Source organism: Myxocyprinus asiaticus, chromosome 1 (genome assembly GCF_019703515.2).
Source record: "Myxocyprinus asiaticus isolate MX2 ecotype Aquarium Trade chromosome 1, UBuf_Myxa_2, whole genome shotgun sequence".
Taxonomy (NCBI): Eukaryota; Metazoa; Chordata; class Actinopteri; order Cypriniformes; family Catostomidae; genus Myxocyprinus; species Myxocyprinus asiaticus.
In genome coordinates this window covers 36,584,220-36,611,461 of record NC_059344.1, presented here as the reverse complement: position 1 = coordinate 36,611,461, position 27,242 = coordinate 36,584,220, and the positions used below count along the sequence as shown (strand labels likewise).

The following is a 27,242-nucleotide window of genomic DNA, read 5'->3' as shown; positions in this document are numbered from 1 at the left end:
GAAACTTTGCTAATTGGCTGATGAAGGCTTTTGTTGGCAATTAACTGATAGTCTGATAATTTTGCTGCTGTTCGAACTCATTTGAATGGATGAGCATTTTTACACTACGAGTCCAATGGGGTCAAGTGCGTTTTCGACCACATTCGACCACCACAGTTTATACCTGTCTTTAGCCTTGTACCGTTTCAAATGGATCACCCAAATTGTATCTTATTACCAGGTGTAAACGGGCCCTCAAACAGATTGACAAACTTGATGGAAAAATGTATTACTGTGAACTACAAGTCACTGATATTGTGTTCAATGATATAAAAATCGGGGTACACATAAAAATTGACTAGTCGACTTCAACTAATTTAGTCAACACTGTTAGCCTGAAGTCGACTAGTCACTTACAGTACCACGTGATTTATAAAAAACTGTCTTTAAAAAATACTGTGTAGTGGGTGTGAAGCCCAATAGCTCTACGATAAAAAAATTGCATCCTCATTGTCACCTTCACGCTAGATCCCATTGCCCCCTGCCAGGGTCGTTGCTCCCTAGATGCAGGTTAAGCAGTCTGCATAGGGCACCAACACGAATGAAGCCACGACAAGTTGAATTCGACTTGACTAATTGGCTTGAGTAGTCAACTATTTAAAAACACTAGTCGCACACTGCCTTATGGAAATTAAACAAGCAATATATTGGCTTATAAAGCCATTTTTTTTAAATGTCTATTCAATTATTTTTCATCTGCAACAACAATATACAGTAATGTGTTTGAATTATCTTCATTCGGGGGCAATTATTGATAAATGTGATTAATTATATTAATGAATGTATTAATTTATTACAAATTTATATGTACATAGGTGCATGTACTCTGAAAATTAGGTTTAATTTTAGGACTATGATGACTCTTGTATTTGGTCCTCTGTCTCTGCCTTAATGTCAGTTAACTGGACATGTTTTACTGTACCTTGCTCCTTGAGTGTGTGTTTGTGTGTGTGTAAACTCACTCTTTAAGAAGAATTTCTTAACGATACATTTTACACACAAACAAATCAATCCCTTATCCATTGCACTAAAGCTGTTGCTATGTTTAGACTGAAACTGGGCTTTAACAAACATACTTCATGGATGACTAGCATCTACAAACAGAGAGAGAGGGAGAAAGAGAGAGGAGAGGATGAGGTGTGTGGAGTATTTGAGGATTATATGATTGTATGGATATCATTGATGGATTTAGTTCACCCAAAAATTATAATTCTCTCATTCTCTCATCATTTACGCACAAGTGATATGATCGGTTTTGGGTGAGAATACATCCCTAAAATGTAACTCGTTTTTCACTATAAATCTTGACATCTACTGTCTCCTTGGCATGATCAGGATTTAAAGCTCGATTACTCTTTCTAATGTCGATGGATGACGCATGCACAGAGCGTGTATACAGCACGAATACGTGTGCAGAGCGCATGTACAGCATTCTGCACATACCTCAAGCACTTGGAAGTGTTATCGGGCTTCAAATCATGATCACGCCTAGGATACGGCAGATGTCAAGATTTATAGTAAAAAAGGAGTTTCATTTTGGTCGGTTCTCACCCAAAACCAATCATAATGCTTTAGAAGATGCGGATTAAATCACTCAAATTGTATAGATTACCTTTATGCTGCCTTTATGTCCTTTTTGGAGCTTGAAAGTTTTGGACCCCATTGACCTGCATTGTATGGATATAAACACATCATACATCGAAGAAGATATCTTTGTCTGAGTTCCACAGAAGAAAGTCATACAACTTCGAGACTGCATAAGGGTGAGTAAATGATGAGAGATTTATCATTTTTACCATTATCAACCCCCGCCCCTTTCTCTCACCTGCATTTGACCAACATTTGCCAATGCTCTGTGTTTTTACCTTCTTTACTACTGTATGACTCTAAAAGTGGCCCCAAAAGTTTATGGACACTTACGTCACACCTTAAAATTAGATAATGAATTTTAATGAAAGATAGCACAAGTTAAAAAAAAATGCACAAATATAAGTTTGTTGTAAATGTGATGACACCTTGGACACCTGTGTTAACTTGAGGGGAAGTGACTATATACATCCACAAAAACTGACCTTGAGACCGATTGGCGAAAAAAGTCTAACAAAAAGTTAGTTTTGAGTAAAGGTCTAGCATTATTTGTTTGCAGATGCCTCTGAGTTTGATTGTTTGTATATAACGCAATGACATTCAGACACTTTTTAAGTGTGGCTTAAGTGTCCAGATACTTTTTGGGGCCATTTGAAGCATTTTGTAGCTTTGATGGTAATAGCAGTCAGCTGCTGGCATATCTAGTAATCTAGTTTTTAATGCTGAAATATATGTACCATGATTAGCTGAAAAGTGATGTACATCTGAAGTTTTTAGAAAGCATTATTTTGGTGTGTCAATCTCATTATGGACATGTTGTGATAATGATGTATTAGTTATTTAGTGAGTGATTCAGATCCTCCCAGCTATCCGCTCTATTTTTCTTTCTGAACATTTTCCCAATCGTTACATAATTACTAACTTAATGGGAGTTATGGAACCGATTCTAGACTAATTCCTGCCAAAGATTTCATTCCTAGCTAAGTCTTAATACCCAACAAAGAGTCAGAGTATGCAGTAAAATCCAGCCTGGCCCAGTTCTGTCTTTAAAACACTTAAATGCCAGGTCATGCTGACTGCGAGAGGTTGTATGGAGGTTTTAGAAGGGTACGAGATGAGGACTGGTTGCCTGCCCCCTCCAGTGAACACAAATACACACAAATTCCAGGTACAGTTTAGTTGAACAGTTCTGAAGGGGTAAACACACCTGTCAGAGCAATTGTGTGAGGCGAAGGTATAAAGTTTTTGTGTCTATGGTTGTGTGTGTGTTTGCAAGATTGTGTGCGATGGGATGAAGGTAGAAGGAAAGGGGGACACACCTTAACCTCCAGTGTCTGCAGTGCACATTCCACATGCAAAGTCATACTTTAGGATGCACACAAACATGAGCTTAACCCCCCCCCCCCCCCCCCACACACACATACACACATACACACATACACATACACCCTTTGCAGTGATCTATGTTAATCCTTGTTTGTTGTTAGAACTCTCGGTGTGTCTTGCCTCACACAGCCCTAGTGGTAATGGCTTTGTTGATGAAACCATTTAGTCTCAATCTGATGTAAGGAGAGCACTCTTTGAAACATAGTCTTTGATTAATCACACATACACAACCGCATACATGCACAAACTCATAATCATGAACAGTGCTCTCTGGATCACACACTCCTTCATTAATTAACATAAGTGTTGTGTTGTGTTTTGCTATATCTAAACGAGATGCAATCAGACATCTCTGAGTGCCGGTAAACTCACACACTTTGAGTTCACACCGCTCTCTGCAGACTTACATTCTGAAACAACACCCCCACAACACACTGTTGATCCCTCACACACACACACACGTACGCACACACACACACACACACACACACTTCTTCCACTAGCTTTGATAGCTGCCAGATGTTGAATCAGTCGTTGTATCTTAGTACACTGCTGTAGATATCTGTCTTAGTCATGGCTCTCGCGTGCTCTAGTGCACGCATACATATGCATACACACATAGTCTCGGCCCTTAATATGTTTTACGACTCTCACACACTTGTATAAGCAAATTGGTAGACATACTCTTAAAACACAAAATGAGAACTGTGGGTCTGTTCCAAAACCTAGTGAGTGTCCTCCGTAGGCAGCATTTTAAGACATCATAGGTGTGCTTCTGACGCGAAGTCTGTTCCAAAAGGTAGGTATCTTAATTATGCTGCCTCCTAAAACCTTTGGCCAGATTTTAAGGTATCATCGGATGTGTCCTTCCCCGGGTAGGCAATCCCAGAATGCACTGTGATGAGCTCAGCTGAAAAATAAATCAAAGATGGTGGATGAAGCAAGAGATTCAAATTTAGATTATTAAATATACTTATAATCCATTAAATACTGAAAAGTATCAATAAATAACAGTTTAATATGATGCAAAACCAACTATTTTACCCAAAATGTGTGTGTGCTATGCAGATTTATGATCATTAGAGAATTGTTATTTCTCTTGTGTCACCTGTATTGAAATCAGTTGCGAGACGAGTCTTGTGCGCTGTGCAGTGTTGCCAGATTAGTTTGATTATTTCCAGCCCAATGATTGTTCAAAACCCACCTGACTGTATAAAAAAACACCCAAATAGTGTATATGACATTCAAGCATATTTCAGCGTTAATACCAAAGCATAGACTTTACAACCTTAAGAACACAATTAAGCAACGATACAATCAAGTTTCCATTTTTTCTTATTCACGTAAATAGACAAAAACACAAACTGAAAAATTAACAAAGATGTTGCCCTAGGCAGCCTGATCTCATTAATATACGTAGCTATGTGTACGTTAATATTTGTAACATTAAACGTACATGTTTTTATGTTTGAATAGACACTAAAACGTACAATATGGATGTTTAAAAGCATCTAAAACTTTTTTCTTTTCTTTTTTTTTACGTATTTACAGCTTTAGAAACGTAAAATATTGACGGATCTATTACAACTATATTTGAATACACGAATCGATTATAAATATATTTGTACATTTTTTACTGTTTTATATTGTAGATCCCTTAACCCTACCCCAACCTCTGAACATAACCACATTTCAACAATATAAAAACATGTAACAAGTAGATTAATGTACAGTAGCAATAATTTTTGTTAAAATATATTCATTTATATATATTTTATAACCGCTAATCCTACACCTACTCCTAAACCTAACCATAACCATTTAGTATAAATCCATGTAAACATCCATGTTAGGTGTAAATGCCTTTTTGCTCTGCTGATCACGTGCGTGCGTGAGTTATGGGAGTGCATCTCTGTGCGTGCACACAGCAAGAGCAACTTAGCATTTGACAGATGCAGAGTGTTTTTCTCATGGACAACAGAGAACAAACTTAAATAAGCCTAACACACTTCCATACACAGAGATAAGGTGCAGTTTACCCTTACTGTACAGAACTAATGATCTAAATTCTTTCGACTCTGAAAATACTATAACTAAACTGAACTAGAATCCATGCAGAAATTTAAAAGCAATAGGACTTTTGAAATAGTGAAGGTAGCCATTTATAAAGCATGATCTTGCTTTGTTTTATTCAGCATTATAAATGATTGGGCCTGTGGAATATTGTTCACGTTTTGCACCGTAATAATTAGTAGAAACTGTTTTCCAAACTTCTCTTCTAATCGACAGATTCGTCCAAATCTGAGAAGTGTCCTTAAAGTGATCGTTCAGCCATAAACGGATGTTCTGTCATCATTTCCCCACCCTCTATGTTGTTCCAAACCTGTGTGACTTTCTGTATTTTGTAGAACCCAAAAGATGTTAGACAGAATGTTAGGGACTGACAGTCTCAGTCACCATTCCCTTTTAAAATATGGAGATAAAATACATGCTGTGAATGTAAATGGTGACTATAAGGCTTTCTCTGATATTTCCTTAATTGTGTTGCATTGAAGAAAGAAAGTCATGCAGGTTTGGAACAACATGAGGGTGAATGATGTAAGAATTTACAATAATAATAATTATTATTATTAAATAATTGTTATTATTATTATTATTATTATTATTATTATCATTATTATTATTCTGTAATACATGTTAAAGGCTATATTATGTAATGGAATATTGAGTATTCATTTAATTGGATACTTTTTTACTTTTAATTATTAACATAATTACTTTTACTTCTACTTATTATTTTTTTCAAGTAATTGTACTTTTACGTGAGTAAAATTTTTGGCTGCTCTACCCACCTCTGATATTATATGTATGTTGTTGTGCTACGATTGAAGTTATGTTTTTCCATTCAATATTTTATGAATTTGTCAAATAAAGATTATATTTAATCTGTCCTAACTTTTAACACTGCTATGGCTTATTCCAAATTCCAACTTGAACATAACTGTAAATCTTTGAACAGCCAGTTAAACTGGCTGAGACACAGAATAGTCAAAGTTACCAGACATTTGTCAGGAACACACTGATTTCCATTCCGTGTTCAGGCCTGTGTGCACAGCCAAAGTGGAGCGGCAAATTCAGTTGTCACTTTTAAGTAGTGTCACTTGTGAAAATGCTTTCTCCACTTGATTATTAGATGTGGGAAGAGTGAGCATTACTCTGGCACCAACTGAAATGAACTGGACCTCACACAAGACACCAAAGTATATGGTGATTTTTGATCACACTTTATTGAAGGTGTATGTGTGTGTGATTATTAATATGAGATGGCCCCTCCCTCATTCCTCAGAGCACCAGCTAAGGAGTTTCACCTTAACAGTAAAAGAGAGTTGGTCATCTGAATAATCTGAAGGATTCGAGAGCAGCCTAACCCTTTAGAGCTCTTCTGTATCAGCAACACGAGGAACACACAGTTGTAATAAAATGAGTTTTATTTACAAAAAGATAAACAAGAATAACTAAAAAAAACTACAAAATGGTACTAATATGTTAAAGAATAATATAAATGAATAGGTAAATAAAAGTGCATAGGATTGAAAGATGCAAGTGGTTGAATTGGATGCAGCAATGACAAAGTATGACTTATCTTATGAAAGATAAATTGCTGTTTCTGTGTTAATTAATAAGAGGGAAACCTTATTTCTATTGAAACAAATAACACAAAGATTATTTTCTAGACATCTGATACACAGATTATGCAATCTAAGGAACATTAGATAATCATAAACTGATAGTATACACTAATGCCAAGGTCTCTGGAAAGAGGTTTAGTAGTGATATTTACGTTCTCCTTGATTGATCGATGAGTTCGGTGATGGCGACGTCTTCCACTGGGGCTCAGGGCCACATTATAGTGGGTAAGGAGCTGGATTCCGTTTCAACAGCCTTGGACACAAAGGAGCTGAGGAATGCTGATCTCCTGGAAGCACAGAGAGGGTTCTTGAAATCTGGAACACGCAGATGAACAAAACTTGAAGAGAAGGTTTGCTTAAAGCCCTTATTTCGGCACAAGTTTCTATATCTGGAACACGCAGATGTACAAAACTTGAAGAGAAGGTTTGCTCATCAGAGCTAAACCTTGTCACTGTAGTTATCTCCCTGGGGCCGGATTCATGAAAATGTTCTTAAGAATAAAATTAAGAAAGTCCTTATGATAAATTATAAGAAGTTCCTAAGAATGTTCCTAAGTGCAATTCTTGAAAAATTCTTAAGAAGTTCTCAAATATTTTCTTAAGAACATCTTAATTTTTTTCTTAAGAATAAAAAGACAGGCTTTGACATTGTCTGATCAGCCTGCTTATGGAGTTGCCTTGTCTAATAGCCTACAACAAATTCAATACTTCAACACTGGCAAATCGTAACGATAAATTTATCTATTAACTTTTAAGTAGCAAGCACCTCACGATATTTTTTTATCTACGATATTTATTTTTAATGTAAAATGCTTGAGATGTGTTAGTTTAACGACATTAACAAAGGAGAATTTACTTGCTGCTAACCATTTGATAACTTTTAATTTGACATGGAGGAAAATAAATAAAAACTTAAGAAGACAAGAGCTGGATGTTCTAGTTGAGGAAATTACTGTAAGGAAAAAGTTCTCCTTGGGAAATTTGATAATAACATCTCGTCAGAAAATAAGAGGCGGGTAAATGGGAAAAGGTGGCGGAGGTTGTCTTCTCTGTGACCAACTCCGATAGTGATGTGGATGTGTGGTGAAAAAGAAAGTCTCAGCTTTCTAATGTTATAATTATTATGTTTCTATGATCTTTAATGATCGCAGAAAGATAGCGCTATGTAGTACATCCGTTTGAATAAGCATGATTGGTCACCACATTAAGAAGCTTCAAAACAACATTTATTGTTTGAATTTGGTGATAACATTTACATGGTTTACAAGCTGAAAATAAAAATATAATTAAACACAAAACAGTCAAAAAAGTTTTGGGTCTAAAATAACATTTCTACGTAAACAGCCCACTGTAACTTAAAGGAATAGTTCACCCAAAATTGAAAATTTGCTGATAATTTACTCACCCTCAGGCCATCCAAGAGTTTCTTTCTTCATCAAAACAGAATCTAAGACTTTTAGGATTTAATTTCAGGCCTCCTCCTCTAAACAATGCAAGTGAATGTCCTCCATTTTTTGACGGTCCAAAATGCATATTTAGGGTGCATCAACATAATCCACACGACTCCAGTCGACAAATAAAGTTCTTCTGAATGCAAATGATTGATTATTTTTAGAAACAAAACAATACTATATACTTTTTAACTACAAATGTTCGCTTCTGTACATCTCTGTGACGTGTGCTCATGAGAGGGATGACGTAAGCTCGTTGGTAATGTCACGCGTCACGTGGAGGAGGAAGTGCGTCATTGTTTACATAGTTTTTTATTATTATTATTATTTGGAAATTATTTTTTATTTTATTTTATATAGTTTTGAAATTGTTTTGGACTGTTTTGGTTTGTGAACGTCACAAGTTTCTCTTATAAACAATGACGCGCTTCCTGACTCCTCCTCCACGTGACGCGTGACCTTAACAACGAGCTTACGTCATCCCTGTCATGAACGCTCATCACAGAGATGTACGGAAGTGAACATTTATAGTTAAAAAGTATATAAGTATTGTTTTGTTTCTAAAAATAATCAATCGTTTTGCATTGAGAAAAAATTTATTTGTCTACTGGAGTCATGTGGATTATTTTGATGCACCCTAAATATGCATTTTGGACTGTCAAAAAATGGAGTACATTCACTTGCATTGTTTAGAGGAGGAGGCCTGAAAAGAAATCCTAAAAGTCTTAAATTCTGTTTTGATGAAGAAAGAAACTCAGATACATCTTGGATGGCTTGAGGGTGAGTAAATTATCAGCAAATTTTCAGCAAACTATTCCTTTAAGACTCAACATGAAAAACCCAGTAAATTCATTAAGCACCTTACCTTTTAGGATTTAAGACAACTGTGAGGTTAACTTTAAGATGTTATTTACGACGATTTCTTCTTAAGAACATTTCGTGAATCCGGCCCCTGGTTCTCCCTGGGATTCAGAACTTGCCGTTTCAATAGTCTCTTGTAGTGAGACTTGGTACTTAGTCGCTCTTCTACTGTCTCTCGGACGGACACTGAGAACATTGGGTGATCTGTTATCCGCTCTCTCTGTGAAGCGGAGACTTAGCACTTTGGATGGTTTGTATTCTGTTACATCTACCGCTCAGGCCAGAGATTCAGAATGTTGATTATTATTCTGTTATTGCTCCCGAACTCGAACAGCCGGGAACTCAGAATGGAGAAGTGTTATAGAAGTGTATCCTGTTAACGACATTCTGGATGGGGACTCAGGACAAAGGTGTGGCTAATTGTAAGGATGCTTTATACCTTCTTGATGAGGAGGAGATTTCCATTTGGCGCTTCTTGTTTCAGGGTTATGATTGGCTGCTGACATCAGAGGGGGCCCACACAGTGTGGCTCACCATCCTTTCTCTGTGTGGAACATTTGCATGTTTTAAAGTACATGGGTAAAACAATGTCTGTAAAGTTTCATCTATGCGTTGTCCCTTTTCCAAACCTCTTCAAATATACTCTCTGCATTTTTCTGAAGATATAGAGCATGATAATGAAAGAATACATATTATGCATACATTAATTTATACCACCAAAGTTCAGTTTATGTGAACTATTGTGCTAATTAAACAACTGCAATTTACATAAACAGTTCTGTGAACAAACGTGGAGTGGATGTGTTGCAGTTGGTGTCCAAGTCTTGAAGAATATTTATGGTCTTTATCTCAACTCTGGTCTTGGGGCAAACCTTTGGATGGGGGGTTTGAGGGGTTGCTAAGAAACCACTCATGGACCAATAAGTAGTCTTTTCCAACATGTTGGAAGGACTGGGGCCTTACTTTCTGAAGTATCTGGTAGTTGTCCAAGCAGCTTATCTGATGGCTGTGCTTGGCATTTTTTTTTTTTTTTTGTGTTGGTTTGTGTTGGTCCTGCCATGATCCAATCAATATGGAGACACTCTTCTTTGCCTTGACATTTATGTCATCTGGTCCGATTGTTCACCACACATGTAATAGTTTGATTATATGTGTGGTGGTACATAGATGTCAACACTTGACACACAAACCTATGGTGATACTCAAACATCAAGTAAAAGATGAGCTCTGAACATCACCACACAACTACTAATCAACAGTAATGACAAAAACATCCTGGTTACTTACATAACCTCCATTCCCTGATGGAGGGAACGAGACATTGTGTCGAAGTAGTGACACTGGGGGTCACTCTTGGGAGCCCGAAACACCTCTGGTCTTTGAAAAAAGGCCAATGAAAATTGGCGAGTGGTATTTGCATACCACTCCCCCGAACATACGGGTATAAAAGGAGCTGGTATGCAACCACTCATTCAGGTTTTGTGCTGAGGAGCCGAGACAAGGTAGTCCAGCGTTGTGGCAGGAGGGACACAACGTCTCGTTCCCTCCATCAGGGAACGGAGGTTATGCAAGTAACCAGGACGTTCCCTATCTGTCACTCACTCGACGTTGTGTCGATGTAGTGACACTAGGGGTCCATATACGAAACGCCACAACTGGCTGAACTTTGTTATGTGAACTGGCGGTGTGTGACGGGCAGACCACTGTGTGCCTCATAGCCAGTGCACCAGGCCAACACATAACCTCCCCCAACGATGTTATGAGTGTCGAACGGCCCTTTGGGGACAAGTCGTCTGCCCAAAAGATAGAGACAGGCTAGCCCAGTCGTGGCCTCTTATCCTCTCTTTTTTTCTCTCCCCAAAAAAGAGTGAAATTTGTTAACTGACTGGGACCACCACGTCTACGTCGAGGGGTGTCACTCACAAGGGGAAGACACCACGAAGACCACACCCTGCCCAGAGGGGGGGGGAGGGTATTTTGAGTGGAAATACATCACATGGTCTTGCCGAGCTTTGTCGGAAGTATGTCATGTGGAGAAGTCCCATGGTAGGTCCTACCCTATGGGGGAGTAGTTTCTACCAACACGGTGACTGGGGCAGAGGGGTCTCTGCCCAAGGAAGACGCAATTTACCAACAGGGAAACGAATTAGCGGAAGTTATACATCGCATGGGGTTACCTATGGGGAACCAACACATGCGGAGCACCTACCCCAGTACAGGGCTTAGATAGCACATGTACTGAGCCGGCAGCGAGTTTCTCTGCAAACTCGTCTGCCACAGGGCTCGGAAGAAGTCATCCAGGGAACACAGTTTGTGAAAACTACTGGGAGTCAACAGCACACGTCTTCAGCTCAGGGGAGGTGAAAGGTGCTATGCGCAAGCGATACACCTGGCCAGCTGTCCTGGACTTACCTGGTTGTGCCTGCCACTACACGGGACGAAACCGGTTCCACCCGGAGATTGTAGAACCTCGCAAAGGTGTTGGGTGTTGCCCAGCCCACTGCTCTGCAAATGTCTGTTAGAGAGGCGCCACTGGTCAACACCCAGGAGGCCACCACACTCCTGGTAGAATGGGCTCATAGCCCTGCTGGGGGCGGCACGTCCTGGGGCGTGCGTGCCCATTGCATACAGCACCCCAGCCCATTTTGGAGGCATCTGTTGTAACCATCAATGAGCCAGTGGGTGATCCTCTGCTTGGAGACAGCGCTTCCTTTCCGCTGTCCACCAAAGCAGACAAAGAGCTGCTCAGAGACTCTAAAGCTCTGCGTGCAATCCAAATAGATGGGTAAAGTGCGCACTGGACACAGCAACATCAGGGCTGGGTCTGCCTCCTCCTGGGGCAGCACTTGCAGGTTCACCACCTGATCCCTAAAAGGGGTCATGGGAACCTTGGGCACATAGCCCGGTCGGGGTCTCAGGATCACGTGAGAGTAGCCCGGACCGAACTCCAGGCACGTTTCGTTGACAGAGAACGCTTGCAGGTCTCCTACCCTCTTGATGGAAGTGAGCGCAGTCAGGAGGGCAGTCTTCAAAGAGAGTGCCTTAAGCTCAGCTGACTGCAGGGGCTCAAAGGGGGCTCTCTGTAGACCCTGAAGAACTACAGAGAGGTCCCATGAGGGAATGAGGCACGGTCTGAAGGGATTCAACCTCATGGTGCCTCTCAGGAACCTGATGATCAGGTCGTGCTTCCCTAAGGACATACCATCCACTGTGTCTTAGTGTACACCTTCAAGGTGAAGGGGGACAGCCGCATACAGGGCGAGCAGAATTGCCAACAACTTGAGGCAGTTGATGTGCCAACGCAGCCGCGGGCCCATCCTGGAGCTGGCGGCTGCGTGCCCATTGCATACAGCTTCCCAGCCCATTTTGGAGGCATCTGTTGTAACCACGATGCACCTGGAGACCTGCTCTAGGGGAACACCTGCCTGTAGAAATGTGAGGTCGGTCCAAGGGCTGAAGAGGCAGTGACAGACCGGCATGATGGCCATGCGATGTGTGCCGCGGCGCCATGCCCATCTCGGGACTCGAGTCTGGAGCCAGTGCTGAAGCGGTCTCATATGCATCAACCCGAGCGGTTTCAGTGGAACGCTGTCTTCTGTCTGAACGCCTTCAAACAGGTCAGCACTGACTGTGTGCACTCATTTGTGAGGTGTGCCGTCATCGATACTGAGTCCAACTCCAAGCTGAGAAAAGAGATGCTCTGAACCGGGAGGAGCTTGCTCTTTACCCAGATGACCCGAAGCCCTAGTCGGCTGAGGTGCAAGAGTACCAGGTCCCTGTGTGCACACAACACATCCCGAGAGTGAGCTAGGATTAGCCAGTCATCGAGATAGTTGAGGATGCGAATGCCCACTTCCTTTAACGGGGCAAGGGCTGCCTCTGCGACCTTTGTGAAGATGCGAGGGGACAAGGACAGGCCAAAAGGGAGTACCTTGTACTGATACGCCCGACTCTCGAATACAAACCACAGAAAGGGTCTTTCTCGAGGTAGAATCGAGACATGGAAGTACGCGTCCTTCAGGTCTACCGCCGCGAACCAATCTTGATGCCGGACGCTCACTAGAATGCGTTTTTGCATCAGCATCTTGAACGGGAGTCTGTGTAAAGCCCGGTTCAGTACTCACAGGTCCAAGATTGGCCGCAACCCACCACCTTTCTTCGGTACAATGAAGTAGGGGCTGTAAAACCCCTTCTTCATCTCGGCCGGAGGGACAGGCTCTATCACACCCTTCCGTAGGAGGGTAGCAATTTCCGCATGCAAGGTAGCGGCGTTCTCGCCCTTCACCAAGGTGAAGTGGACGCCGCTGAACCTGGGCGGACACCTGGTGAACTGAATCATGTAGCCGAGTCGGACGGTCCGGACCAGCCATCGCGATGGGTTGGAAAGCGCAAGCCATGCGTCCAAGCTCCGGGCGAGGGGCACCAAAGGAAACAATCTCATCGGATGTACCGGTGGGTGGGGCCTCGCGGCAGGGCGGAGCCTGAGGTGCCACGTCGTGTCGTGGCCGTGCTGAGTTCAGGGACATCAAAGCACTTACCTGGCTCCTTGTGACCACCCCAGAACAGCCTGGGATGGGGGAGGAAGAGGCCTGTCCTCGTGTCCCATGGAGACCATCACATCGGGGGCGGATTTGTGCCACAGCTGGGCGCGCAGGGGTGGGGAGACCGCCGCTGGAGCGCTAAACCTGCCAAAATGGAATGGTGGACGGTAGTCGTAATGATGGCCGTGCGCACTGGGTATGTGACCCAGGGAACAAGGAAACCGCTGTTGACCTCTTGGGTACCGCAACCACTTGGGCATGTGGCGAAATTAAATGAAAAGGTAACAAAAGATTCTCCTCCTGGCCCTCCACCGGGGGATGGAGTGGTCTTCTTACCAGCTCCAGAGCAGCGGGTTTCCTCGTCCCTGGGTCGCCCGTCTCAGGGGCGCTTTGAAGCCTTTCTTGGGTTCTTGGCGGCCGGCCATGAGACGGGTGGCGTTTGCTACCTGTGGTGGGCTCCACACGGGGGCCGGGCCGCAGGAGGACACCCTTGGTGACAAGCAGATGGGGTGCAGGATCTTGAGCCGTGCTGGGGCAGGATGTGCCAGATAGCTTCCATGTGCTGCTTCACCGCCGAGAACTGCCTGGCAAAGTCCTCGACGGTGTTGCCGAACAGGCCAACCTGGGAAATGGGGGCGCCAAGGAACCGTGCCTTGTCGGTCTCTCCCATCTTGACCAGGTTGAGCCAAAGTTGGCGCTCCTGGACCACCAATGTGGACATCACCCGCCCGAGAGACCGCGCCGTGACCTTCGTCACCCGGAGAGCAAGGTTGGTCGCCGAGCACAGCTCCTGCATCAATCCCGGGGTGGAACTACCTTCGTGCAGTTCCTTTAGCACCTTGGCTTGGTGGACTTGCAGGAGAACCATGGCGTGCAGGGCGGAGGCAGCTTGTCCAGCGGCACCATAGGCTTTGGCCGTAGGATGACATAAACCTACAGGCCTTGGACGGGAGCTTTGGGCGCCCGCGCCAGGTGGCAGCGCTCTGTGGGCATAGGTGCAATGCGAGCGCCTTATCCACCGGGGGGATAGCCCTTGGCCGCCCCACCATTGAGGGTAGTGAGGGCAGGGGAGCTGAAAGATCGGGACCGGGCAGTAAAAGGTGCCTCCCACGACCTTGTCAGCTCCTCGTGCACTTCCGGGAAGAAAGGAACTGGGGTGGGGCATGGCTGTGAGCGGCGCCGCGAGCCCAGGAACCAATCATCGAGCCGTGAGGGTTCAGAGGAGAGTGGAGGGTTCCACTCTAGCCCGACACTCGTGGCTGCCCGGGTAAGCATGTCCATCATCTCCGTGTCAGCCTGTTACTGGGCAACTGTACCCGGGGGGAGCCCAGTTGAGGCTTCCACATCTGACTGGACGAGCCCGCTCTCCGATGCTGCACTTGAGAGCTCATCACCGTCAAGAGACGAGCCGGCGGACTCATCTGGAAGCCCGATCGGGGCAGACGAGCGTGCTGGGGAATGGGAGGTCCGTGGGGGGATACCCAGCGGAGGTGGTCCCATTGGGGTCCCCAAATCGCCCCCAGTGCTAGCCGCGCTGGCCTCATACCCGTAGGTAGAAGGACCAGGGCGGGAAGCCGCTGGGGTGGCTTGCTTTCTTACGAAGGCAAGCCACGACCGCATCGTTGCCATGGACATGTTCTCGCAATGAGTACATGACCCATCCACGAACGCTGTCTCCGTGTGGGTAGTGCCCAGACACAGATCGTGATCATCAGAAGGCGAGAGATAACGACTGCAACTAGGAATAACACACAAACGGAAAGGCATCTTTAAAAAGATGCATCTTTAAAAAGACGTTCTTTGTGTGCCGCTAATAGCGAAATAAATAAATAAATAAATAATTTAAGCCTACAACACTAACTTCATTATTTATTCATGCTGCAATGCATGCTGGGAGCTGGCAAACCTTTGTTTGTTCAGACAACTTTGTTAAGTGAGTTGAAATGACAAATACACTTGTTGATTCAACTAAAGTACAAGTTGATAGAATCACAACTTAATATGTTAAGCTGACGAAAATATAGTTGTGTCAACTCAAAAAAGCACATTGATACAACGGACCCTGTGTGTGTACATGGTCATGCATGCATGTACTGTACATGTGCTAATAGATAGATTACAGGTACATAAACTTCATATTGCTTTAAAGAGATTTAAGCTTTAAACGTTTACTCTGTCATATCCATAAAATACGAGGTAAATAATATTTTATTAAAACATTCATTGATTGATTTATTTATTTTTTTTTTTTTTTGGACTTCTGACCTGTTATTGGATAGACACATTAGACAGAATATAGGAAATGATGGGGAGAAGAGGGGGAAACGCGAAATTGTAACCACTTGGTCACAGCTTCAACGACTTGTATTGATATATCAACTTTTAATCTCTCTCTCTATCTCTCTCCCTTTCTCCTTTTCCACTGCTTTTGCATACATGCATAGTTTACAAATTACTGAGATGCACATTGAGTCACTTCCTTCCTTGTTCTATTTAGGATGAGAACAACAGTCGAAAGAGAGTATGTGTCTAATACATCTTTTCACCTGGTTGTCGTAAACCACACCCTCCTTCCCAACTCACACACTCACAAAAATGATGTCACAATGTTCTTTAGTCTCTACATTCCTGTCAGTCATGAGATGCCAGTGTGACGTCCTTCTCGCTGAGATGGTTTATATTGCACTGACAGATTATTGTCCCTTCACGATTATTTTTAGAACCCAATTTCAATTTTTAGCTCCTAGCTTAAGTAAATGAGATTAAAAACAACAACAACAAGGCATGCACTTTCATTATGATGAGAAGGCATGTGTCAAGCAAATAAATATGACATACTGTATGTCTGTTGGTTGAACCTTCCTCAAATTTTAACTTTTCTTCTCAATTTCCATTATACATCTGCCATTCTATTTTTAGCTACAGCAGTGAAAAAGGATTTTCTTAGAATGACAATAGATTTTATTAAACACATTTAGTTATTCTCTTGTAAAACTGAAGTACATTTGCTCTGAGAATACAGTATGATTGTGTAATTGCCACTGTACATTACTAATTTTTGTTTCCCTAACAAACTATGTTTCCTTGCTTTTGTTCCATCTCAATGCATGTAATGTTTTAAGTTGCTTTTCATATATTTTGTTATCCTCAAAGGATTTTGGTGCAAATTCATCTTCCGACATGGAAAGGTTGCATGATATGCCCTCATTCTCTAGCAAAACTACGTAAGGGAAATAAAAAAAGAAAAAGAAATACAACTCAGACTATATGAATTATGGGTTCGCTTGCAGCAAGTATAAACATGGTTTGTGCCGACCACAATGTATTTTGTACAGTGAATTGTTAGCAGCAGAAATGTATATTATTTTAATATCAATAATGTTAATACATTTCAGTGTTTATTTTGTAAGGACATTTTGGTGAAAACAATTTTGGTACTATGTTGGGTCGCTGCTTGATGTTGTGATTATAAAATGAATCCCATCTTGTTGTAAATCCAATTTTAAATCTGGGTCTTGAAGCTAAAATGGTTGAGAAGCACTGCTGTGTACTATTGTTATAAAGTTCTTAACCCTCCTATTGTCTCTAGAGTCATTTTTGACCCAGGACAGTTTAAGAATATGTTAAAAATACTGCATAGTTTTTGGTACTGGAAACAAACATTGTGACTTCAGATCATCAAAACAAACATTTTAATTTAAAATTGTATTTTATTTTTGTATATAATTACTCAAGAGAAATAACAATTGTAAACAAATTGTTCCTTCCATTGTCTTAACGGGTCGATCTTGACCTGTATGGGAAGAACCAGTTCAGACTTTCTGGATGTTGTAAAGCTTTAAATTGTTTTTTTGTAAATCTATGAATCAAATTTGGCTTAAAATATTTCACATTTTCCTTAAATTTATCCCCTAGTCTCATACTTCCCCACCTGCTCCACTGGGTACTGCATCTTTCACACAAATTGCATAATTTCCTCTCAAATGGGGTTTGTACACACATACACGTCCACACACAAAGACAGTATTTTTTTCACCCGTAGTTTTGAACAGGTAGTATGTTACTAAACAAATTTACTACAATTATTTTAGTCATTAGTGTACTATGGGGCTAAAGGCCCCTCAGTGGTAAAATACCTATTGCATAGTATTTTCTCGTGGCAAAAGTATTACTGCACTTTCCTAAACACCTGTAACACTGCAACAAATGGTTTGAAATTAGTGGGAAGGAATGGATTTGTTGGTCCACTTTGAATGCTGGAAAAGGTAGAGATTCATTTGTGCAATAGGCATGATTTAAAATTATAACTCTAAAATGTACACTGTTGATTTTCTACAAGCAAAATAAATCAGAAATTGTTGATACAGTATACAGTCAAGATATTATGAAATTCCAAAAGTGATTGAAATACACATAAATTGAGATATCCTTAGCCATTGTTTGCCAAGTTTTTAAACTTTTTTTTATTTAAAAAAATTCTTTTAATTATGGTCTCCATTAATATTCAGTTTATACTATTTCCCCCCATTATTATACACTTTGGGACCACAATAAAACAGTCTTTCGCTAAGGGGGGTCTTTAGTGCTGTTGTACACTAATCAAGAATTTATGCATTTTGAATGGTTTCCAATACGGGTCAAAAATGACCGAAAGGACAAAAGGAGTGTGCAGTTTTTTAAGACAATAGGAATGTTAAGAATATTAAGTGCTCATTTATATGTTATAAAAATAATGAACTTTCTTGCCCCTCTACCTCTTTCTTTGCCACTTCCTTCTGGTCTTGTTGTATGTCTCGCTTGGTAAATGTTGATGCAGTCTCTGTTTAGCTGATTACACCACTGTTTAAAGGAAGACCTTTTTTTCTGTGGTCATCAGTCTGTCATTTAGTAGCATGCATGCACACAAACACATGTATGCATGTATGGACATGCACATGCTTATGCACACATTCAAAAACCTACTGTTCAACAAGGCACAAATTCTTGTAATACATAAAGCCACAACCTGTCATCATCTCTCCACAAACTGCCTAGGTTACAACACTGTTCTTTTTCTCTCCCTTTCTGTCTCTGTCTCTTGCTCTGTGTCTTATTTATGCTTGCTGAATGACTCTATAGCAGTATTTAGCTCCAGCTATGATGGGACTCTGGCTTGTAAATAGTGTCCCTGTAGATACTGATACCCTAATTATTGCTTCAGATCTCAAAGAAACTTGGAGTTCTTTTTAAAATGAGTATTTTGCTTGGATGTGACCACCATGTTAAGGCCTGTCAGTTTGTATAAGTACATGTGTGTTTTCACCGTTACAAGCCTGGTGTGTTCTCTTCCATTCTTGTCTGATTTCAAAGTGTGCGTGTGTGTGCTTGTTCATTGAGGAGGATTATGATTTAGTGTTGATGATGATGAAGGCCTATAGGCAGTGATGGTGTGAGAGAGACATTCTATAGGTAATTGTAAAAGGCATCAGAGAGAGAGAGAGAGAGAGAGAGAGAGAGAGAGTGGTTGGGGTTTTTGTTTGGTTTTAATGTTTATGAATATAATCACCCCTGTAGACACAAAGAAGAGCGCTAGAAGAGAAACATTCAGCAGGAAGAAAAACCACAATGGCTAAATAATAACACAGCACGGGGGACCACTTTCCCCCGAGAGCATCCATAATGCTCGCTCTCTCTTTCTCTCACTCGCTTTTTTTCTCACTCTCCCTCTCTCTCGTTTGCCCATGTGTAATTTACAGTATAAACATTGTGTGTCTTTGCTCATTCTCTGTGGCCCTCTGGTGCCGGTCTGACTAACACAATCTCCCATTCTCCCTCCTTTCTTCTCCATTCAGCACTATTTACAGTGCTCACAGCCTCCACAGCCAGTGCTGACCAATCAGTGGTCAGTTTGGTGCCATTTGGATATTATTCTGTCTAATTAGATGTGGGTTAAAGCTAAAGATAGATCCTGTTGTATTGACCTGGTGCCTGTGCCTGTCTTGATGGCCATTTATGCCAAGACTGCTACATTAGAAAAACTCAGTGACCTCTCAAAAAACACTGAGTCCCTTCGTTCTACTGACTCGTCATTAAGAGCTCTAATGTGTGTGTGTGTGTGTGTGTGTGTGTGTGTGTGTGAGAGAGACAAAGAATGGCATTTCCCTGATGTGTGAATGATGTTTGCCATTGTATGGTGGAATGCTTCAGTAAAAACTAATCTGATTAGAGAAAAGTGGGATGTGAGAGGTGCATACTGTGGGTTTTATCCTCTGATATAAACTCTGCATGAACTTATGCTGTTTGCGTATGCAGAACCTCCTGCCAAAAATTATCCCCTAGGATGAGGGGACACTTAGGTTGAACCTTAGAGCTGACATCATTAGCAATTTTTTTTTAATTATTATTGTGGCACATCCTGTATTTCTGTGGCCTCATAACCTTTAATCAAGAAAGTCTGTTATACAAGACTATACTCTGCATATTCTGCATACAAGAGGGCCTGTTTAATGTGGAGAGAAAGGAAATTTCTAACAAACATTATTTGGATTATATCACTGTAATTGTTACCAATTGGAACTGTTAAGCCAAATCTTTTGAGAACATTAACAAATAAAGAAACAAAGAAACACATGCTGTTCTGACAAAAGCAAAAGAGTCCAGGTCCTTAAAACAGCTGCTATTTATTGATTTATATTTGTGTAGTAAGAAAAAGTGGAGAGACTAAGACGGGAAGGCGAGGCGGAGAGATCAGGCATGCAAACACGTAGCTTATGCATAATTATGGGTCTGAAAGCAGGCATGTGTAAATGTGCACCTGTGTCTGTGAATGTGCGTGCATGCACACATTTGTTCTCACAGAGAAACATTTCACTAAATTTCTGCCAGGGATGATTTACAGTTGCGAACACTCCAAAGACCAGCAGATATGAGATGATCTCATGTGATAACACCCACAGGTTTGTGATATACTATAAGATTGCACTTCTCAACAGCACATGGCTACAGTATGTTTGTGAGAATGATAGTGTGTGTGAGAGATGGTTTCTGATTGTGATGTTTGGAATTAGTTTGGTCATTATTTGTTCAGCTGAATGCAGAACACTCAAGTCATTTTATGCAACTTGTGTGTTTTTCTGTCAGACATACTTTATACATTTCAGAGCAAGAGCTAAAGAATTTCTTCATTTGTTTATTTCTTCAGGCAAGCATGTGGCAGAATGCCAGCCAAATACTACACCATTGATGCCACAGAGAGTCACACACTGCTTTAGCAGTGAGGGTGCCGAGGCAGAGTTCAGGGTGGTGTTATGTCTTTTACAGATACATATCAGTTTTAATTAAGGAGAAGAACTCATTGCTTTCCCCTCTCCCAATATTTATATAGCTCTTACGACATTTCAGTGGTTTAAGCATGTTTGAACAATCACTGCATTTTCTCTTACATTCCAATTCCAATATATATATATATATATATATATATGTGTGTGTGTGTGAAAGACTGAGCTTGAAAGTTTAAGACTGTCATGATTTTGTGCTTCGTCTCCCGAAGAGCCGTGCCCAGGTTCTGAGCCTCCATGTCTCTGTATTTATTTGAGCTACAAGATGGATGTGTGTCTTGTGTAACTCTGTTCCTCTTTTAGATCTCCTATTTTCTACTGTCTGGGAGACTCCAATAAGACGCAGACTGTATTTACAAGCACAATAGAAGAGGAGGATCATATTACGCTGTCAGAGATCTTGTGGTTCAGGAGGACCACTAAAGGTCATGGCTAGATAAAGAACTTAGATAAAGAAAGTGTTCTGCAGAAAGGGTGATAGCTACAAGTGTGAAAAAATGATTTCTTTAAGACTTTATCTTGGTGCATTTCAATATTTTAGAGAATAAAAGTGTCACATTGTATGTTCAAGTAATGCTATCCAATTTATTACATGAAAATATTTATAAAAGTGATTGGGGCTATGCCTAAACAATCCTATATCGATTTATCGCAATACTTTTCTTCACAATATTGTATCCAGGGTCGTTCCCAGCCTGGGCATAGCCCAGGGCAAGCCAGAATGTGAGGCCCTCTTTGGGAGCAATCACACCGGTTGCACTTCCCTTAAGATGGCCATGATTGCATCAATACTTTAGATCCCTGAATCAAAATTTTTATTCATCTGTGTGTATTAACATTGTGTCCAACTTTTCAATAATGAAGAAGCAGGTCATCTAAATCAGTCTCTCTCACAAGTTTGCGGCACTTTTAATGACAATCCAATTATGATATTGTGATATATTGCAAAATGTATTCTGTTGTGAGGTGGTTGAAAATACCCAGCCCTGTCATGTACCCATTTTAATTTTATTTCCTCTGGGACACAAAATTAGGTATTACCAAAATCCTAAAGCTGTTTTTTTCCCTAAAATACATGTTGACGAGTCACCGGTTCAAATAGTATTTGAGCGCAATAAGGTTAATGTATTTTGTGTGCTGTCCATAATGGAGGTGCTCGTGCATAGGACAGAATCCCCTGGACTATCTGAATAGAAAGACAATTTTGAAATAATGGTGTTATGGGATTATAAAGGGGAAATGGGGAGGTGGAGATGCTGGAAGAATCGTCTGGTCTTGATGATTGATTGGCAGGCCTAGATGAACAAGCTTCTCCCGAACTTATGCTTGGAACTTCATTGAATCACTGGCTGTCAAGTTCAATTGAAATTTTGCTTGGTTTATAAAATAAAAAAAAATTTAAAAAATCAGATTTGGTTCCCCTTGCACTCTAAACAAAAACTGTACTACTGGACTAACACTTCCTATACATACATAAGTACTGACATTATCTTTGCCCTGTAACAGCTCACTTTGCATATACATTTACATAACATTTAAGAATTACATCCAAGATATTTCTTAGTATGCCCAGGCACATTCCTTCCCCTGACTAGCCTTCAATGCCAGTGTGCCAGGGAAGGCCAAGTTCAGTGTTTACCTTTCGTCTGTCTCTAGGATATGGTGGTGTTTTCATGCAGGTATTTGTGTGAAGGTGAGCCCTCAGTCACTGTGTCCATTGTATGAGTTCAAGCCAGCATATAGACACTTCCCTCCTACTCCAGGATGTTTCATACAACCCTTTTAATACCTTTTACTGGGACGCCTTCAGAGCAAATATAGCTAATGATGACCAAACCCAACATAAGATCCATATAACCACCCAGACTATTGATTTCCACTTCGAATATCTCTCTCCTTCTGAAATCCCTTATATAGTGAATTCTCTCATTTCACTTTCAACACTGATACTACAGAGTGATCTTATTAGTATTCGTATATTTTTGTGTGTAACATTTACAAGTGCATTTTTATATGTTTGGATTCACTGAAACATACTGTACAATACCAATGTATTCACAGTATCAAAAATGTAACCACTAGTACATACAGTATGTACAGCTGATGTACGTTAGAGACATACAAAATACAAATCCTCTGATGACTGCCCGGAACCAAAATTCCTGGAACCTTTACGAGGATACTGCTGCAGGTGAACGAGTTCAATGCTCAGACACAATCAGTGAATGAAACGAAACTTTGTCTGAGAAATACCTTTTTTAATGGCATATTAATGTATAAATGATTTCCAAATGGGATTAAAAAAAGTACAATTATTTCCACTCTTTGTGTGGCTGAATTTAATTATCATCAAAGCTGGACAAGTATGAAATACAATTGAAACAATCGTACAGTGTAATATTACTGTGTGTTTCACTCATTTCCTGTCACAATTGTTCTGAAACTTCTTTGAACCCCAAAGGATTCATAACATTTTTCCATCTGTAAAGTTGTTCAAGCATTAAAACGTTCATGTTTTAGATGCTTTTAATATGTCGATATTGTACGTTTCGGTGTCTTTGCAAACATACAAAAATATATGTATTATAGAACTACAGTTTATTAGAATCTATATGAATACTTATGAGATCACACTGAAAACTAATATTCATTTTACATTCCTTTTCTCTCCCCACCTCATTCAATCATTCTCTCTCTACCTCCATTTTTATTTCTCTCTATTCTTTTGTTTTGCTCCTTTTACATAAAGTCCCTTTTGCTGTGCTGTTCAAAGTTCATAGATAAGGTAGTGTGTGCCTTAAGGGTCATATAGGCCTCACCTGAGCTCCAGGTCACCTTTAGCTAGTATCACCATGTGACCCCTCAACCTAACCCCCTACACCCCATCTCATGATTCCTCTTTTCCTAGGCTTTCCTGTTCAAACTGTCCAGTCATTATATAAGCATATAAAGACGCTATTAAGACAAAAAGCAGACTGCTCATTCCTGAGCACTTCAAACTTAGTTTATATAACAATAGATGCAGCCCAAAACAAGGGGTTTGGAACAACAGGGTCCAAAGTCCGAACATTAAGTACTTGCAAGTAGCAAATATCAAAACAGAATTTAAAGCAGAGACTGCATAAAACCCTTGTTTGTGAGGACAATGCCATTATGGCCAAGTTACTGATCAACTTTATGCGAGTGGCTAAGGCTTAGTTCTCTGTTCACACACTGTCTGAGTAGACTTTTGCATAGCTCAGGCTGTGATGCAGCCCACGCAATGCCCTTAGTAAAATGAACACAAAATATGAGACTCATATTTTCTATTGAATCACTCAATTTTTCAATGTAATATTCCTCTCCAAACCTATGATTTCACATGGAGCCTGTTTTTGTTATTGTTTTTTCCAAATAACTTACTATTGCAATTATAACCAAAGCAATATTGTGCCTTTTTTATCTTGTATCTCGATAAAAAGATACAATTAATAAATAGTTTTTAATGCATTTATTTCTGAATATAAAATACACACAAAGCAACATTTTCTTTCAGCTTTGCAGCCATGTTAATGCATGCACAGAAGGTAGCATAAGGATAATTCTGTAATAACCTGTAGTCTTAAGACAATGGTTCTCAATATTTTTCACTCCAAGGCCCCTATTGTCCAGGACAATATTTGAAGGCCCCCTTCCCCTGAAAATTAGGAGAGTTAATAGATTAAAATAATTAATCATGAATTTTTGTAATTCCAGAAGTTTCATGAACTGTCACTTTATATACTGTAGGCCTGTTTTTGTTGTTTTTAGCATTTTAGATGTTATATTAATTTAACATAATGTATTAAATACTTTTAAGTCATCGTACAGCCTCTTTGGAAGTTAGTTGAGGCCCATAATTGGGCCCCTGCCCCCTAGTTGAGAACCACTGGTCTAAGACAAGGGGTAGTTAATTGTTCTTTACATACCATACTGTACATAAATTTGTCTGCTCTCAAAAGCAATGCTCATTTGAGAGACTTTAAATATGTCATTGGACTGTGTGTGTGTGTGGGAGTAATACGTATATGCCTGGAAATGTGCATATATTTATGCATGAGTGTGTCTTTGTGTGTGTTCACACTTGTGTGTGTTTTCAGTGTTGGTCTACCTCAGAGAGGACCAGGAGAGCTCATGTTTTCAATCATTAACACGAAAGACATAATACACAATGTTTAAATCTAACCAAGAAAAATAGAGTGTGTTTGTCCTTCTGCTGTCAACACAGAGTGGGAGTTTATCCTTAGCAGCCGTGGTCAATGTCCAGCCAGCCAGCCAATAATGCATACTGAGGAATTCTGCTTCATGCCAATAGAACAGGACACAAAGATTACAAAAAATCAGGTGCTTTTCCAAATTTAACAACAGTTTTGGATGTGTGACCCAAAAATAACTAAGAACAAATCTCTGAATTCTGACTAAATCTAGCTAAATTGGATTTAATACATTTGAGCAATGAGCATTTCATTCCAGAGGATCCTATCTCTTTGACTTATCAATAGCAGAGACCCGGAAGAATCCGCATGAGAGTGAATTCAGAGTAAATTTTCTAAGATGTGTTTTTTAATGATTTATTGTAAAGTTCATGAGTTCATTTTTGGACTCTTACTCTGGCTCAGTCTTAATGTTGTTAATATCCAGCTATAGATTATTGTGTGTTGTAGCAGATACTGTACTTTTTACTGTTTTAACCCACTGAGGAATCTGAACTTGCCTTTAAATCAAATCGAAACCTGCCGAATCAGAGCCTTATAAGCCACTAAAGCCAAAACAGAGTCTTGCTTCTGTAAAAACCAACAAGACTGTGACTGAAACTCAAAAAGACTAAGAAATTAAAAAAAGGTAGAGAGATGGACTAAAGTGGAGGAGAGGTGAAAGGTCTGAAGCAGCTGTCCTTTAGCCATTACACTGACATGCAGTACATGCAAGATAATCATATTCACCATTTCTCTTACTTATTCACTTGGAAACTTGCATATAGTACCTGCATAAATGAATCCTTGTATGCTAACTTTCATTGATTTGCAGTGTGTTCTCATTAGTTTTTGTTGGTTTTTCACTTATTGTGAGAGTGTGAATTACTTTTATTAGTCCAATATTAATTTCCTTTCTAAATATATTTGCCATTTTAAACGGTTTTGCTGGGACAAAGTTTCTCTATCATTCACTAATAAATGGGAGTCCCACTATGGGATTGTGTCTATTGAACTCATTAACCAGCAGCAGTGTCCTCATAAAGATTGCAAGGATTTCTGTTCTGACCAGTCCTCAGTGGATTCGAAAACATTTGTACATCTCTAAAGTAGTACATAAATAAAAGCACTTTGTAACAATGTTCATGGTTAGGGAAAAGGAGGAAGCGGGAGATGGCGACTCCAACTCTTACGGTATGTTTTATTTCTTTGAAACTCAATATTTGCGCTTTTCAGCGATCATACTCAGAAACTACACTTTTCAGCAGACATAAATTCACAGTCTTTCTCCAGCTCGTGTCTTGTAACTCTCTCCCGTGACTGGCGTCTGGCTCACTCTTAAAGCCCGTCTCCACTCTCACTGCAATGACAAACAGCTGTTAGAGACAGTCATTGTCAGGTGATGATCCTTACTGTTCTCATCTCCTGATCTCGCTCTCCATTCACAAACCGGCACTTAACCACGCCCCCACCACCACATACCCCATTGCCCGACTCAGTCCGGGGAGCCATCTGTCCTGCCCAGTACCCCCCCCCCCCACCCATTTCTGGAGAGAAAGTCCACAACAGCCATCTGCGCCCCCGGTCTGTGGACCACCTCGAACTTAAAAGGCTGAAGAACCAGATACAAACAGGTGATCCATGCGTTGGTATCCTTCATATGATGGAGCCACTGGAGAAGGGCATGGTCCAAACAGAGGATGAAAGCCCATCCCAGGAGGTAGTACCGAAGGATGAGGACCGCCCACTTGATGGCCAGACAATTCTCAATGGTGCTGTACCTCGCCTCTCTTGCTGAAAGCTTCCGGCTGATATACTCCCTGGGGCTCTCTTTTTAGTGAGATCAGTAAGCGGGCTGGTGACGTCAGAATAATTAGGCACAAACCTCCTATAATAGCAAGTCAGCCCCAAGAACTGTCTCACCTCCTTTTTGGTCTTGGGTCTTGGGCAGGCCACAACCGCTGCGGTCTTATCAATTTGAGGGCGCACCTGCCCGTGACCCAAGTGGAACCCCAGATACCGTACCTCCACCCATCCAATTGCACACTTCTTGGGGTTTTCCATGAGTCCCGCCTGTCGCAGCGACCTCAGAACCGCCCTCAGATGCTGCATATGCCACTGCCAATCATTACTGTATATAATGATGTCATTCAGCGGCGTA

General features: G+C 40.8%; 1 long non-coding RNA gene across 1 annotated transcript; it reads right to left on the bottom strand.

Annotated features, from left to right (window-relative positions):
- Positions 1 to 3,078: 3,078 nt before the first annotated feature.
- On the bottom strand, positions 3,079 to 18,382 carry LOC127444241 (uncharacterized). Its single transcript, XR_007897789.1, has 5 exons — positions 18,309 to 18,382; positions 9,453 to 9,557; positions 6,854 to 6,988; positions 4,121 to 4,220; positions 3,079 to 3,922 (listed from the first exon to the last, which is right to left on the bottom strand). It is a non-coding gene; the product is annotated as an uncharacterized LOC127444241 (long non-coding RNA).
- Between the last annotated feature and the right edge of the window lie 8,860 nt (positions 18,383 to 27,242).